We start from the raw sequence: 17,235 nt of genomic DNA on the forward strand, positions 1-17,235 counted from the left end.
AGTCATCGAACTGGAAACAACAACCCTGCTGCTGTGAATGGTCACAACTTTGGCAAATGGATTTCAATGTAGATAAACGCGCGGTCATCCACTTTGGATCTAAAATGGACAGAACAGCATACTTTCCAAATGGTGAAAAGCTAGAATCAGGGAAGATTCAAAGAAACTTGGGGATCCAGATACAGAGGTCACTAAAATGTAATAAACAGGTATTCCAAATAATTAGTGAGGCGAATGGAAAGCTTAATTTATATCGAGAGGAATAGAATACAAGGAGGTAGAAATCATGGCCAGGATTCACCGATATCGTGGCCAAGTGTTGACGGCGGCGTCAAAACCAGCGCGAGCGACATCGGCGTCAACAGGGCTCCAGGCCCAGTAATTCTCCTCTTCTTCGGGGGCTAGAATGGTGCCGAAAGCGAGCCCTGCATGGCCTGCGTGGGTCCACGCATGCGTGCCACGGCCGTCACCGTGCCGGCGCATGTGTGTTTGACATTTCCCCGCCGACCCCCGGGCAACATGGCGGAGCCCTACAGGGGCCCAGCGTGGAGGAACATAGGCTCCCCCCTGGACTGAGCACCCCCACCGATTGGTAGCCCCTGATCACGGGCCTGGTCACCGTGGATGTACCCCCGGGAGTCAGATCTCCCCGCTGCCCCACCAGGATGGCTCACGCAGCCAGAACGCAAGGTCCTGTCAAGTGGGACCATATGTAAACCATGCCAGCAGGACTCGGCGGGCACTCGGTCGAGCGCGGAGAATCGCCGCTGCGGTGACCGTGCGGGCGCCATTGGCATCGGAGCAGCGTGGCAGTATTCTCGTGCCCCAGGCGATTCTCCGACCCAGCGCGTGCTCGGATGTGTGGTATTTTTAAAGGACAGGCTTGCAGACCATGAAAGTATAAACAAACAATAGTTTTATTAGAAACGTATTTACTCTGCAGGCTGTTAGGTCAGATTTTATGTATGCCTGTGCAAACAACGGATGATACCATCAATACATCACATGATCAGCCTCTTAAAGTGACCTTGTTCCAGCTCAGAGCAAACATGACTACAGAACACTTTATTCCCCTTTTACATTAGAGGTCCCTGCAGTGAAACACAATACACCATTAACAATCAAAATTTGGAATATGAACAATTAATAAACACAACTGTCAATAAGTTAAACGTTTTGGAGGATGTCGATTTCTGCATGTTCGTTGGCAAATCTCAGGCCTCTGCTTTTTCATGTTGACTGCAACCACTGTTGTTTTTGGGTTAGTTTGGACGATGTCCGCAGTTGTTTGAACCAAAGTCAAAGTGGTGTTCGGAGGTTGAAGTGTCTTCCACAGTTTTTTCTGGTGTTGTAGGGTTCTCAGAAATGTCTAGGTCTTCACTTGCCACGGTTTGTTACGGACTCTTGGTTGACTCAACCTGAGCGGGGGAGGGGGGGGGGGATTTCCGTTGTCCGCTCTCAATGGGGTTTCCCATTCAATCCACCCACCTCACCCTCGTTGCATAGCATGCTTGATAGGTCTCTCCTATCTAAACTTTTCTCACCCTCAGTCGGTCCTTCTGCCTCAGGTATGTCTCCTGGAGGAAGACTATGCCAGCCCTCAGGCTTTTCAGATGGCTGATGACTCTGGATCTTTTCACTGGGCCATTAGGTCCCCTGATGTTCCAAGTGACTAAACTGGTGGGCATTTCTACCCTGCACCTCCTGCAGGATTAGTCATACTCGCCACGTAGGCGTACACCAGCAGGCTGAGGTTTCCTATTGTTTGTGGGCCATCTAAAATGGCCACCGTGGTCTTCTTTGTTCTGGCCACCTCCATTTTGTGACCTGTTGTAACTAGCGCTCTGCTCACCCCCTACTCTAGCCCACCTAGTTCCCTTTACCCACCTCAGCCCCTCTGCCCTTGCCATTGCCCCTACCCCCGTACCTATGTTGCCTTCTCCCCATGCGTCCCGCCACTTTACCCTTCTCTCCCCCCCCCCCCCCCCCCCCCCCCCCCCCCCCCTTCCCACCGATTTGTCATTTTGCCTCCCTTTCTGCCAGGTGCTCCCTCTCTTTCGGCAGTTGCGGTGTGGACCCCCCCCCCCCCCCCCCCCCCCCCCCCCCTCTAGTATATTTGCCAGCGTGGTGGCATCCCCTGGGCGCAACTCTCCCTACACTCTGCCGTTTTGTTCTCCCGCCCTTCCTTCTCCACTCTATGTACCTCTACCTTCTCCCCTTCCCAGTTCGAGCAAGTGTTCGGCCTGGAGATCGAAGACAACACAATGTTCACGGTCTGTATAAGTCTGCTATTCTTGTCTTCCCAGCAAGCTCCGGCGTATTAAAATAATGTTCCTTATTGTTGTACGTTATCCAGAGTCTGGCCGGGTACAGCATTCTGAACCTCACCTTGTTCTTGAATAAAGCCCCTTGGCCCCATTGAATTCAGCCCGGCGCTTCGCCAGGTCGGTCCCAATGTCCTGATAGATTCTATAGAATGTCCCTCCTATTGACAGGACCACGTGTTTCTTGCCCAATTCAGAAATCATAGGACACCAAAACACCTGCTCCCTTACACTAAACTAATCCATTCTCCCTTCCCCTAAACTAACAACCAACTGAGGAAATACCCTCAAACCAGCCACAGAGCCAGAAAAATGGTAAAACCAACTAGAGTCAGGATGCAGGCTTGCCGCCCCCCCCCCCCCCCCCCCCCCCCGACCCACTTTCCGAACATCTGTGCGATGTACTCTGTCAGGTTTCTGACTTTGTGCCCTCAGGTAGTCCGACAATCCTTAAGTTCTGGTGGCGAGATCTGTTCTTCTGATCTTTCACCTTCCCCTTGAGCGCTCTCTGGTCATCACCAACCTTGCCACTCTGCCTCAACTGAGGCGATCCAATCACTCTGGTCTGTGGCTGTTTTCTACAGTTCCCACACTGCCTCCTCCTGGGTCTCCAGTCTCCGCTCGATTGTTCTCGCGCCTCTTTGAAGGGGGCCAGCATGATTTCTGTGACTGACCTCATGGCTGCCATGAGGTCCTCATTGATGGAGTCCCTATGCCTTAGAGTTCTTGTGTAAAGAGCTCCATCCATTGTCCCGTAGATGAGTGGGTCAGCGTTTGCGCTGGCGATCCCCCTTAGTTAGTCATATCCTGCTCTACTTCGTTATGCAAGTCTGCGGTCTGGATCTTCCTCTCCTGACTCTAGTTGGTTTTACCATTTTTCTGGCTCTGTGGCTGGTTTGAGGGTATTTCCTCAGTTGGTTGTTAGTTTAGGGGAAGGGAGAATGGATTAGTTTAGTGTAAGGGAGCAGGTGTTTTGGTGTCCTATTTTTATATTAAAAGGGCCTAATTCGAAGTTCTCCAGGCAGAGCCACCTTTTGTGCGACTGTTCAGCAGTCTACTGGAAGAGACCTCCAGCAATCATAACAATATCCTCGTAGTTCTGAAACCCAGTAAGTGGTTGGAATCAATCAGGAAAGGCGATTGGGTGGTGAATTGGTTTTGACAGCAAAATCATGGCGGACACCGGGTTCACGCCAAAACACAATTTTCCGGTGTCTCAACAGAGGCGTCAATGCGCTCCACTCCGCATGTCCAGTACATGCCATTTTCATATAATTAGCGGGCCTGACCTGGTATTCTCCAGGGCCTCCGCGATTCTGCGCCTCCACTGGGGGTAATTCCCAATAGCGAGGCTCACTTGTGCTCCCTGTGGTAACAAATTCTACAGACTCACCATCCTGTTGGTGAAAGAATTTCTCCTCATCTCTATCCTAAATGGTCCACCCCTTATCATCAGACTGTGACCCCTGGTTCTGGACACACCCACCATCGGGAACATCCTTCTTGCATCTACCCTGTCCAGTCCTGTTACAATTTTAGATGTTTCTATGAGACACCCCTCATTCTTCTGAACTCCAGCGAATACAATCCTAACCGACTCAATCTCCCTTCATGCATCAGTCCCACTATGCCAGGAGTCAGTCTGGTAAACCTTTGCTGCACTCCCTCTCGAGCAAGAACATCCTTCTTCAGATAAGGAGACTAAAACTTCACACAATATTCCAGGTTTATCCACCTTACACCCTCACCCTGTAGATTATCAGGCCTGGGGATTTATCAATATTCAATCCCATCAATTTCCCCAACACCATTTCTCTACTAATATTGATCTCCTTCAATTCCTCCCTCTCTATAGTAAGAAGTCTTACAACACCAGGTTAAAGTCCAACAGGTTTGTTTCAAACACGAGCTTTCGGAGCACGGCTCCTTCTTCAGGTGAATCCCTCTCTATAAACTGTGTTCCCCAACATTTCTGGTATCTTGTTTGTGTCCTCATTTGTGAAGACAGAAGCAAAGTATGTATTTAGGTGCTCAGCTACACCTTTGACTCCTATTGTACATTCCTCTGTCTCTGACTGTCTTCACCAATCTTTTTGCCTTCACGTACCTAGAGAAACGTTTACAGCCAGTTTTAATGTTCCATGCAAGCTTACTCTCGTACTCTACGTTCCCCTTCTTAATCAATTCTTTGGTCCTTCTTTGCTGAATTCTAAACTGCTTCCAATCCTCAGAGCTGTTGGGCAGGATTCTCCGTCAGCCGCGACAAAATCGGGGAATTCAATTGGACGGAGAATCGATTTTGACGCTGAGATTGTGGCGGGTGCCAAATTCATGCCAATTCGCAATTCTCCAGTGCCTTGACAACAGCATTAATGCATTCCACTGTGCACGTACAACGCCATTTGCATTTAATTAGTGGGCCTGATCCTGGTATTTTCCAGGGTCTCCATGATTCTGCGCCTCCACTGAGGGGAATTCTCGAGGTTCACTTGTGCTTGTAAAAATCGGGGAAACAGGAGCCGTGGCTGTTGAGGGGGAGAGAGGGGGTACGGAAAGTGTTCAACATCGCTATAGTGTGCTGATAGTTATGCTACTGGCCGGGGGACATCTGCCAGGGCTGGGGGTAGTAGCGGGGGCATCCAGGATGTGGGTTATGGAGGAAGGGTGGACGGACATGGAACACTATTGCCGCAGCCTGCTCGGCAGCCACGCAGCTGCACACACCGCTGATTGCTCAGTTTGAACTTGGTTCCACGGGTCATATGGGTGTGCCCCCAGCCCACCCCCCAGGTGCCCACTGGCCCCAGCTGACTCATCAATGGGATGGACGTGCTCCAGCACAACCAGTGCCATCGTATTGGCTGGGATGGAGCATGTGGGGATTAAAGTGGCTGCAGCTTGTTAGCCTACTGAGTGTCAATCTTATGAACTCGGCAAATCCAGCACCATTTTTCTTTGGCGCCGGTGCAAGCCCCTCAACAGTCGTCGAATCAGTCCAGGTGTGGTGGCAGTTTTACTGTCGCAAAAGTCCATCCTGTGCTGGTGCCAACACTTAGTCTCAGGAACGGAGAATCCTGCCCGCTGCTTTTCTTGGCCAATTTGTATGCTTCGTCCTCGGATTGAAAACTATCGCAAATTTCCCTTGTAAACCATGGATTAGCCACCTTTCCCATTTTACCTTTGTGCCAGACAGTAATAAATAATTGTTGCAGCTCCTCCATGACTCCTTGAATGTTTGCCATTGCCTATTCACTGTCATTCCTTTAAGGTGGTGGATGGGGTGTCACTCAAGCAGGTTAATTTGTCCTGGATGGGGTCACGTGTCATAACCTGGGGTTAAGCAGTTTATGGGACACTGATGAAATCTTAAGCAGGTCATGGGTCACTTATGAGATGGGGGGATTGATATTCCCCAAACTATGGGGGATACGCATTCCCCCACTGAGGGGTGTGGCACCCCCTTCTACATCCTGTATAAAAATGGAGGGCCATGAACTGTGAGTGATTCCAGTGGTAGCGTAACTGCTCTCTACTCTTGTTCTGCGGCATTATACCTTTTTCCTTTTGATTCAACATGTTCGGCTCGGTGTGGACTCCTTTCCAGACCTTGAGCATTATTGAAGCTGTATTCATCCAGACAAGTGAAGAGTAGCCACAGTATTTATTTGGCTAGTCCAGTTCAGCTTCTGATCATTGGTAATCGCCCAGATAATTGTAGTGGGGGATTCAACAATAGTAATGTTATTAGTTATTAAGTGGTGTCGGTTAGATTCTCACTTGTTGGACACCACATTTTCTTGGCACTAGTGTGGTGTGATTGTTACTTGATATATATCAACCTAAAATATATGCATCAATGCATATGAATCTACAGATTTGCTCTGTCCATGCACACTCTTCAGGCCTGTGTAATTGAGCCTATATTGCCTGTCCCTATCTCTCCTGCCAAATGCATCACCTCACAGTTCTCTTGCTAAATTCACTTGTCTGCCCATTCTGCTAAGCTTTCTCAGACCTGCTGCAGTTGATTTTTATCATCCTCAACAGTTGTCACTTCTTCAAGTTTGGTACTGGCAAATTTTGATACGTTGTTCTGTATTCCAAGATCCAAGTCATTTATTTACATAAAATAGGGATTGGTTCGCGCATTAACACTTAGGGAACATCACTGCCATCCTGTAGTCTGAAAAATAATCACATGTCACAACTTGTTGATCTCTGTCCTTAAACCAGCTTTAAGTGTCTGAGGGCACTGACTTGAATTATTATTAATGGTGGTATTGCTTTGCCGCAAATCCTGCTCCACCTGCCCAATACTACCTGGTTGGGCATGGGGGTATGCACCATGCTCACATGTCGGCCCTTAATCCCCTGCAAGCAATGTATGTTGGAATACAACCAGCAAAGGTGGCCTTCCTCCCAGTGCCTCAGACCTGAGGGATGCTCTGTGGCTGTGCAAGCTGGAGCTGCTCGAGGAGGACTTTGTAGCAGTGGAGCCTGCCCCAGAGGAACTGGAGTCAGCTGGTGAGAATGGACAGCCAGCCACCCAACAGGCTGAGGAGGAGGAAGTGCAAAGGAGATGCTGCATGAGGCCTCGCGTGTACCAACAGCACCTGTCATTCGAGAAGCTACCGGACCACACCGGGCATGCCTTTGAAGACTCTGGCTTAGCAGAGGGAACATGTAATATATCTGCCAGATCATGGCGCACCTGACACTGTAGAGAAATGGGGGAGGACACCTGGTCCTGGTGGCCTTCAATGTGACAGTCACCCTGAACATTTATGCCAAGGGGTCCTTTCAGGCATGGGGTTGGGATCTGCCTGGAACCTCACAGAGCTCGGTGCTCACGTGCATTTGCGCTGTCATGGAGGCCTCGGGTCCAGGGGGTGATCGACAGGATGCTTGTCATCATATGAGCACCTGCAAATGACAGGCTGATCTTCACAAATTGAAAGGGGTTCACTCGACGAACGCGCCGCACAGTTTTGACCATCAGCTGTGCATCATGCACGTCTGTGCCCAATACCCAAGCAGTGTGCACAACGCCTTCACCCTGGCACACTTGATGGTTCCTGGCCTCTTTGAGGTGCCACACACAGCTGGGGGGAGGGGTTGGCTCCTGGGCGACAGGGGCTATATGCTGCGGGCGTGGCTGAAGACCCTATCTGGAGGCCACAGGCCAATGTGGAGGCCCGCTACAACAATGCCCATGCTATGACCAGGAGAGCGATTGAGCAGTGCTTCAGCATCTTGAAGATGTGGTTTAAGATGCCTGGACAACTCGTCGTTCGTTGATACATAGGGTTCTGTTTGTGGCTGGGGTCAGGACGGGGGGCACCAGAAGGACCCGCACCATCACCAGCAGCTTCAGCAGGACACAAGACAAGCCGCATGATTCCATATTGGGCTGGGGGGTTGTGGGGGTGGTGGAGCTGTGTGGGGGGGAGGGGGGGGGTGGTGGGAGAGGGTGTAGGGATGGTGCTGGTGGTGAAGGGGTGTGGGATTGGTATGGGTGTGGGGTTGGGGCGGTGGTGACACACATACCATGGGGAACAGCAACTCATCGGGGTCTCTCTTCATCACCCGATGCACATCCAGTGCACTCTGTTCTGCTGAGGGGCTGGTGAGGGGCTGCGAGTCTGGTGATCCCCCTCCAGTCTTCTCGCGTGCTCGACAGTTGTTCACAGCCTTCTAGTGGGGAGGTTGGAAAACAGAAAACACAGTGTTATACGGTCCGCGCATGCAGCCCCCCAGGGGATGTGTGGCTGATGACTTCAGCAGCCAGGACACCAAGCCATGACAGCTGGTATGGGTGCCGGCATGTGATGCAGGCTGGGGGTTCGTCCGCCCTCCTGGTTGGTGAGGGTCTATGGGGTTACAGGTGTGAAAGGTGGGGGTTAGTGCAAGGGGCACACTGCCTACTCATCCTGACCGCCCTAAGGTGGTCTTGCATTTATGTGTGCCACTACAGGCCGGTCCAGACAGTGTTGGCCATAGTTCTGATGACCTCTGCCACCTGTGTCCTGGCCCGGCGAACAGCAGTGGCTGTCAGTTTCCATCCCGCGTGATAGCACAGCTAGCCCCTCAACGGTCGGTGAATTGGTCCAGGTGTGGTGCAAAATTTGCTGTCATAGAAGTCCATGAATCCTGCCCAGGCCGCAATAATATAATAATAATCTTTATTTTCACAAGTCAGCTTACATTGATACTGCAATGAAGTTACTGTTGTCATGTGAGTGTCCCTTTAAGAAAGGTTTTTGCCTTATCTCATGGCTTCAGTGATGTCATTGTGTGGGTGGAGTTGGGCCCTGGCTCTATGAGATGTTTTTGGTTTCACTTTCACATTTGACAGGAGAAAGAAGGGTTTTGGCCTGTTTCTCTCTATTTTCATTTTAAATTTGTGTTCCTGTAAAAAAAACATTGATTATTGCTACCTGCTGTTTTATAACTTAAAATATATAGTTTGCTTTCCGGAAGGGATTAAACCTGTTGGTCAGACGGGGTCAGAGTCTCAGTGAAAGCCAGTCTTACTCAAGTGAGAATACAGAGTGCTGGGCCACACCCTTGAAAAGTGGTTTTTGGTTTATGGGATTTTGCTTTTGATTTGGAACAGTTAAGGGGGAATTCATTAAGTGTTATACATAGATTACTGTAGCTGTGTGGGGTCTTTATGTTTGTGATTGATAAAAATTCTTGCTGTGTGTGTTGATATAAATGTTAACTAAATTCTTAGAATAACGCTTTTTTAAAATCAAAGTGACTAGGGAGACTGTTGAATCACACCTGAAGGGAAGGCTGTTATGCTCATCCAAGCCAAATTCAACAAATCGTTTTAGGTCAGGTAAACTCCATAATATACTTTAGAATGTTTAAACCCTGGCCCATAACACTGTGAAAATCCCCTAGTTAGCACACTCTGGCACCTGTTCGGGTACACTGAGGGAGAATTCAGAATATCCAATTCACCTAACAAGCACGTCTTTCAGGACTTGTGGGAGGAAACCAGAGTACCTGGAAGGAACCCACGCAGACACAGGGAGAATGTGCAGACTCCGCACAGACAGTAATCCATGCCGGGAATTGAACTTGGGTCTGTGCCACCGTGCCGTCTACACTCAGCGTCAACTTGAACGTCAACATTAAGTATCAGGAATGGAGAATTCAGGATTTCCAAAGCAAAAGTATTTTTAAAAGCTATTTGGTAGAAATGAAACAAATCTACCCTTTCAAAACAACCAGTTTTATCTTTTTGAAATTAGTTCATTGCACAGACATTCAGGGTGTGTGTTTATTTAAAATTCTTTCATGGAATGTGGGTGTCGCTGGCTAACCCGGGATTTATTTCCCATCTTTTAATTGTTCTTGAACTGAATGGCTTGCTAGATCATTTTAGAGGGCATTTCCAAGGTAACCACTTGGCCTGTTTATCTCAGTTGGCGGGACAGCTAATTTATGATAGCGAAAAGCCAACTGCATAGGTTCAATTCCTGTATTGACAGAGGTTATTCATGAAGGCCCTGCCTTTCAACCTTGCCTGAGGTATGCTGATCCTTAGGTTAAGTCACAACTAGTCAGCTCTCCCCTTCAAAGACAAAAACAGCTTATTGTCATCTGGCACCATGGTGGTTTTACTTCACTTGAGTGCTAAGTACAGGATGGAACTTCGACCTTTACTAGAATCTGCCTCACATCATTCCAGTGATTGTCCAGTGTTAAGTTGTGATTTGTGACTGTCAGCCTTATTTATTTCTACTAATTATACCTCAAGTGTTCTCCTCCCTTATTGTTTATCTTCACTACCCAGAATCTAATATAGTACCTCCTTCTAATGCTGGACATGAACTAACCTTGGGAGAAGTGCTGGATGCATTTTTAGAACCCAACCATAAGTCTTTGTCCCATCCTAGTGGGCTTTAACATGGTTAGTAATTCAAGCAATGTCACTACTTTAAACCTCTCAAAATATTTATAGTGTCAACCGAGAAAACCCTTCTCGATCAGCTTAGGCAGGCACAAGAAAATACACACTGTTCAATGTAACTCTATATCATCTAGGTATTACAGTCATCAAATTGGATCACACAGAGTATCACTGAGACTCACAGCTGAGTTCTAGGTATTACCAATAATAGTGAAGAAGACTGGCCAGGCTACGATCACTCGGTGTGAATATCTTCTTCTCTGAGCTCCAAGCTCAGGGTCCCTCTTCTGTAAAGTTTGCTCCTGGGGGTTCCCAGGTTGTCACACACACACACATACACACACACCTGTCCTGAGTTCTATTGTCCCTTCAAGGCTTAAATTTATTAACATAAATAAACAGGTATCCCTGTTCAGGCAGGGTGATTGAATAAGCACTCTTAGGTGCGCAGCTATTGGCCCATTATTGAGTCTGATGTCCTCTTTGTTCATTGTGCGGGTGGCATGGTGGCACAGTGGTTACCACTGCTCCAGGGACCCAGCTTCAAATCCGGCCTCAGGTCACTTTCTGTGTGGAGTTTGCACTTTCTCCTTGTGTCTGCATGGGTTTCCTCCGGGTGCTCTGGTTCCTCCCACAGTCCCAAGATGTGCAGGTTTGGTGGATTGGCCATGTTAAATGACCCCTTAGTATCCAAAAGGTTAGGTGTGGTTACTGGGTTAAAGGGGTGGAGGTGTGGGCTTAGGTAGGGTGCTCTTTTCAAGGGCCGGTGCAGGCTTGATGAGCCAAATGGCCTCTTTCTACACTGTAAAGTCCATGGGGCGCGATTCTCCGCTCGCCACGCCGGGTGGCAGAATCGCGGGAGGGCCCCCCGATTAATTTCACGACTCCCAGGTGCCCCCTGCGATTCTCCCACCCCCCGCTTGGAAGAATCGGCGCTCGCTATTTTTCACGGCGACCGCCGATTCCCCGACCTGGATGGGCCGAGCGGCCTGCTGTTCGCCACCGTTTCACGACGGCGGCAATCACACCTGGTCACTGCCGTCGTGAAATCGCCGTGAGATGCCCGTTTTGGGGCTTGTAGGGGGCCTGGTGGGGAATGAGCACCACGACTGTGCTCGGGCTGGGACAGGCCCATGATCGGTGCCCACCGATCGTCGGGCCGGTGTCTGACGCACTATTTCCCCTCCGCCGCCCCGCAAGTTCAAGCCGCCACGTCTTGCGGGGCGGCTGAGGGGAAGACGGCCACCGCGCATGTGTGGGTTTGAGCTGTCAGCCGTCGTGACGTCAGACGCGTGTGCGCGGGTTGGAGCCGGCCAACCTGCGCATGCGCGGCTGACGTCACATAGGCGCCGCCGTTGCGTCATTCTCGGCGCGCCGCCTTGACACAAGCGTCAAGGCCCGGCGGGCGAGAATAACGGAGCGCCGCTCCTAGACCCCCGGGTGGGGGTGAATTCGGTGAGAGGAGCGGGTTCCAAGGCCGTCGTGAAACTCGGCCGAGTTCACAACGGCCTTCACGATTTTTCCTGGGAGCAGAGAATCGCGCCCATGATCTATGATCTATGACTATTCGTCCTGCTGCAAAGTTGATCACTTCTGTCTTGAAGTTATATATTCATAGCATGGTCTTTTGTTCTTTGGTGTAAATATGACAACTACTCTAAGTGGGTAATCACAAATTGCCATGTAGCAATAATGAGTTTCTTTGTTGGCTTCAGTGCTCTGGCTGGTGGCCAATATTGATTCTAGCAAGGGCCTTATTTGGTAATTTCTACTTTCGACCCATATGTATTTTCCCCTGCCCAAGACACATAACTTTTTGTTTTCTCTGTTCCTCTTTGTCCAGACTGTGCAGCTGTCAGATATTGTCAGTCCTATTGAAACATACATTTTTTAAAATATAAATTTAGAGTACCCAATTCATTTTTTCCAATTAAGTGGCAATTTAGCGTGGCCAATCCGCCTACCCTGCACATCTTTGGGTTGTTGGGGCGAAACCCTCGCAAACACGGGGCGAATATGCAAACTCCACACAGACAGTGACCCAGAGCCAGGATCGAACCTGGGACCTCGGCACCGTGAGGCAGCAGGGCTAACCCACTGCACCACCGTGCTGCCTACTAAAAGAATTATGGGGATCACGCCCAGGTTGAAAGTGAGTTATAGATTTGGCTATTTCTGAGAGCTGTTGGATGGAAAAAGGAGTAGTATATCACACCCTCCCTCCAAGCACTCCTGCAGCAGCAATGGCGTCCACCTTTGAGGAGATGCATTATTGCCACTGATGTCTCCAGTTATAGTGCCGATGGGGCTTAATTGGGATCTTGCCACCTTGGTGAGGACAGAAACAGGTCTGTGTCCCACCCGGGGGACCTCTCACACTCCTCGTTCGGGTCTATATCATCTCCCTCTTTCCTTACTCTATCTCTGGGACATTGCCTGGAAAAACATATTCCATGCCTCTATGAATGGACAACTGCTGTTTTAACTTCTGTACTTTCTGCATACATTTAATGTAATCTACAACTTTATGTCCCTGTTCTACCTGGTCCTGGTATAATACTCTCATAGTACTCTGCAAGACAGTACACGTTTGTGTCGTGATTTTACCTCACCTTAGCCTGACTCTTGATTTTCAGCTCATTCCTTCTCCATGTGTGATTTATCCAGCAGCGTTTAACACTGTCCCAGATGAGTAACATGGAGTTGGTCAGCAAGCTGCTTGGCATTAAGATTATCCCTCAGTTTTTTCATTTTCTTTCTTATATCGCTCTAGTTCCGCTGTATATCTATCTCCTTTCAACTCATTTTCACTAAGCTCCTGCATGCACATAGCAATGGCTGTAGCCTTAATCGATTTGGAAGCCCTTTTTCCCTGCTCTTTCCAAGCTGCTTCTCACTGTTACTCACCAGTGGTTCTGGACCCCTAGAATGCTCTATCGGCATGCTCAACCCATCTGCGCAATTTTTGTTGGAGCACCTTCTCCCAATCTGACTAATTCCTCATTTTCCTGTCCTTCTTCTCAAGGATTTTCTCATTCAATTTATTCACATGATTTTGTAGACATCTAACTTAGGCACTCTCCGATTCCCAAAGTTCTACCAGTAGCTCTGTTAACTTTCCCAACACAATTCTGATGGTTCAAGACCATTGGTGACAGCAAGGAGTCCACCCAAGGGTCAGAATGTTGAGGGTCAGAGTTCCACACTGCGGATAAACACACACTTACTGGATCCAATAATCAACAATTGTTTATTAATAAATTTAAAGAAAGGTGTGGCAATAATCATGGGTGATTTTAATATGCATTCAGTGTGGATTAATCAAATGAGCAAGGGTATCCTCGAAGGAGACTTCATTGAATGTTTTAGAGATTGTTTCTTGGAGTAATATGTAGTGGAATCAACCAGGGACTAGTTTATTCTTGATTTGGTGAATTGGGCATTCTGAATTCTCCCTTAGTGTACCCGAACAGGAGTCGGAATGTGGCGACTAGGGGCTTTTCACAGTAACTTCATTGCAGTGTTAGTGTAAGCCTACTCGTGACATTAATAAGGATTATTATTATTATTGAATGTTCCGCGCTCTCTCTTTCTCTTGCCACCCTTCTCCTCTGTCTCCACCTCCTTTGGTGGCCAAGTCTGTTCCTTTCTTGTGGTTATGCTGATTCTTGCCATTCTTCCTTTGTTATGTGAATCCTTTAATGTGCAGCATCCTTTTTTAAATTGCTTCCTGATCACAATATATGTCTGCCCATTGTTCTTCCTTCAGTCCTTTGTTTTGTAAAATTTGCAACAATTCCATGTTAAATAGGTCCTTATCATAAGGTTGCTCAACAGGTTTGCTCGTTTGCCTGTAATCATAGTTCCTCCAGAGCTCTTACGCGAGAATAAGGTTGACTTATTTTTCAAATCATGCTTTAAGACGTTAGCTGTTAGCCATATGGCCATAATAGATATTTTCAACACTTGATATTCAGTCATCTCTAATACACTTGCAACATGGTGCCAGATCCAATATTATGTAATATCTCTGAGACTCGTAACTGAGGAAAACCAGAAGTAAAATATTTCCTTTCAAAGATGCATATTTCCTTTCTCAGACCTTTAATCAATCATGTCATTTTTCTACCCTCTTCGCTCCTCGGTCTTCCCTGATGTTGTAATCCCAATGGGGCCCATCGGGCTTGACCAATTAGGCTCTTCATGAGTATCATGGAGTACGAGCTTCCCCACTGAGGAGCAAGGCCCCCTTAGCAGCGGGAGAGGAAATCAGACATTTAAACCCAGTCGAGTGAGAGTTGGGTGAGGTAGTACCAGCCGGGACCTATGTAAAATGTCCTTTCATACTTCTGTAAATAAACCTTTCATTCCCTCTGCTTCCCATTTGGCTCCTTCTGCGAACTCAACACTGGCAATGAGGAGTAAGTGGAGCTGCAGACAGTGCCATTTTAGCTCTACCCGGCCATCTCTCCGCAGACCTCTCGTGATCATGTCACCCGCCGTTACCATGCCACACTTCGGAAGCTGGATGCATTTGATGCAGGTATAGAAGGTTGGTCGCAGTACGGGCAGCATGGTAGCACAGTGGTTAGCACCGTTGCCTCACAGCTCCAGGGTCCCAGGTTCGATTCCTGGCTTGGGTCACTGTCTGTGCGGAGTCTGAACGCTCTTCTCGTGTCTGCGTGAGTTTCCTCCGGGTGCTCCGGTTTCCTCCCACAGTCCAAAGATGTGCAGGTTAGGTAGATTGGCCATGCCAATGTGTCCAAAAGGGTTGGGTGGGGTTGCAGGGATAGAGTGGAGGTGTGGGCTTGGGTAGGATGCTCTTTCTAAGGGCCGGTGCAGACTCGATGGGCTGAATGGCCCCATTCTGCACTGTAAATTCTCTGATTCTATGTTGAGTGGATGCGTTATTGTTTTCAGGCCAACGCCATTATCGGAGATGAGCGCCAAATCATGACTCCCTTGACAGCCTGTGGGGTACTCACCTTTAGTGTGATTAAGAGCCTGACATATTCCATCACCAGGGATTAGCACACAGCTAAATTGCTGGCTTTGAAAGCAGACCAAGGCAGGCCAGCAGGTTCAATTGCCATCTCCTGCCTCACCGAACAGGCGCTGGAATGTGGCGACTAGGGGCTTTTCACAGTATCTTCATTGAAGTCTACTTGTGACAATAAGCGATTTTCAATGTTGTTTGAGGATCAGGTAGCGATAGTAGCAGATTATTTCAAGCCCAAGGTCTCGGTCATCATGCAATGAGACCATTTTGATGTGCAGAGAGGACCCCTGGGGAGTTGATAACAGAATTCTTGACAAGTCTCAGGAAGCTTGCAGAATTCCGTGAATTTGGTGTTGCGCTTTCTGAAATGTTGCAGGATAGGTTGGTCTGCGGCATTCATAACACAGCAACCCAGTGTAAGCTGCTCGCCGAGCCTCAACTGGACCTCAAACTGGCCGTGGAAATTTTCCTGCCACGTGAGAGCGCAGAGCAGAGCGTACAGGAATTACAGGGAATTGAATGCCTCAGCTTAGGTCGAGCCCCTCCTCGGAGCACGGCGCCCCCTTGGCAGGGTAATCCTGGAAAGCAGCCCGCCAGGAGTTGGGCCGGTGGCCTGGGACATTGGCGACCAGGTAGAACCTCTCCCCAAATCCACATGAGGAAGACCGCGGGCGTTGTGGGATGTACGGTCGGAGAGGCCACAGGAAGCGACGACTGTGTGAGATGGCCCATCTGCCCACCGCTCTGCTCGGATTGGTCGCTCACCCTGGTCCCGTGCCCTCTTTGTGGAAGAGCCCACAGATGATTCTGCAATTGAACTGCATTGCATCACGCAAAGTTGCCCCATTAGGGTCACGGTTCAAATAAAGGGCAGCACGGTAGCATGGTGGTTAGCATAAATGCTTCACAGCTCCAGGGTCCCAGGTTCAGTTCCCGGCTGGGTCACTGTCTGTGTGGAGTCTGCACGTTCTCCCCCTGTGTGCGTGGGTTTCCTCCGGGTGCTCCGGTTTCCTCCCACAGTCCAAAGATGTGCGGGTTAGGTGGATTGGCCATGCTAAATTGCCCGTAGTGTCCTAAAAAAGTAAGGTTGGGGGGGGGGGGGGGGGGGTTGTTGGGTTACGGGTATAGGGTGGATACGTGGGTTTGAGTAGGGTGATCATTGTTCGGCACAACATCGAGGGCCGAAGGGCCTGTTCTGTGCTGTACTGTTCTATGTTCTATGTTCTATTTTTAATGGAGTTAGACACAGGTACCGCCATCACAGCTGTTGGAAGGTACACTTTTGAGTGGCTCCAGATGGAAGTGCAGCACCTGTCATTCCGGAACCCCAAGGCTTGGTTAGCCACATAAATTGGAGAACTACTGGCCACAGTGGGGACTGCGGTGGCCTCAGTGGTCTACAAGCAGCAATCAGATTGTGGTAAAAGGGGAATGGCCCCAGTTTGCTCGACCACAAATGGCTACAATGCTTCTGCATTGACTGGCAGAGGATTTTCCGAAAGTGCTCGGGAGGCCTACAGAGAGTGCTGTCAAAGCATCCCATGGTTTTCCAGTCCGGATTGGGTATAATCCATGGTGCCATGGCAAAGGTCCACCTGGACCTTATGGTGCAACTGCTTGCCTGGTCCTACGTGATAGTGCCTCAGGCAGAGGTGGAGTTTGGTCAGTTTGAAGGCCTGGGGATCATCCAGCCGGTGAATTTTGCCGACCAGTCGTCCTCGTCATGAAGCCCAATGGCACGGTTCGCCTCTGCAGCTATTACAAATTGACAGTGAATAGGGCCTCCAAGCTGGACTGGTAACTGACACCGCAGGTTGAGGACATATATGCCAAATGACTGGAGGTCACTCATTCCCCAAGCTCGATATGTGCCATGCGTACCTTAAGTTGGTGTTCGACCCAGAGCCTCGTCAGTATATGATGGTGAACAAGCCTTGCAGGCTGTACGAATATATGAGGTTGCCTTTTGGTGTGTCATCGGCCTGTGC

The sequence above is a fragment of the Scyliorhinus canicula genome, chromosome 1 (genome assembly GCF_902713615.1).
Source record: "Scyliorhinus canicula chromosome 1, sScyCan1.1, whole genome shotgun sequence".
Taxonomy (NCBI): Eukaryota; Metazoa; Chordata; class Chondrichthyes; order Carcharhiniformes; family Scyliorhinidae; genus Scyliorhinus; species Scyliorhinus canicula.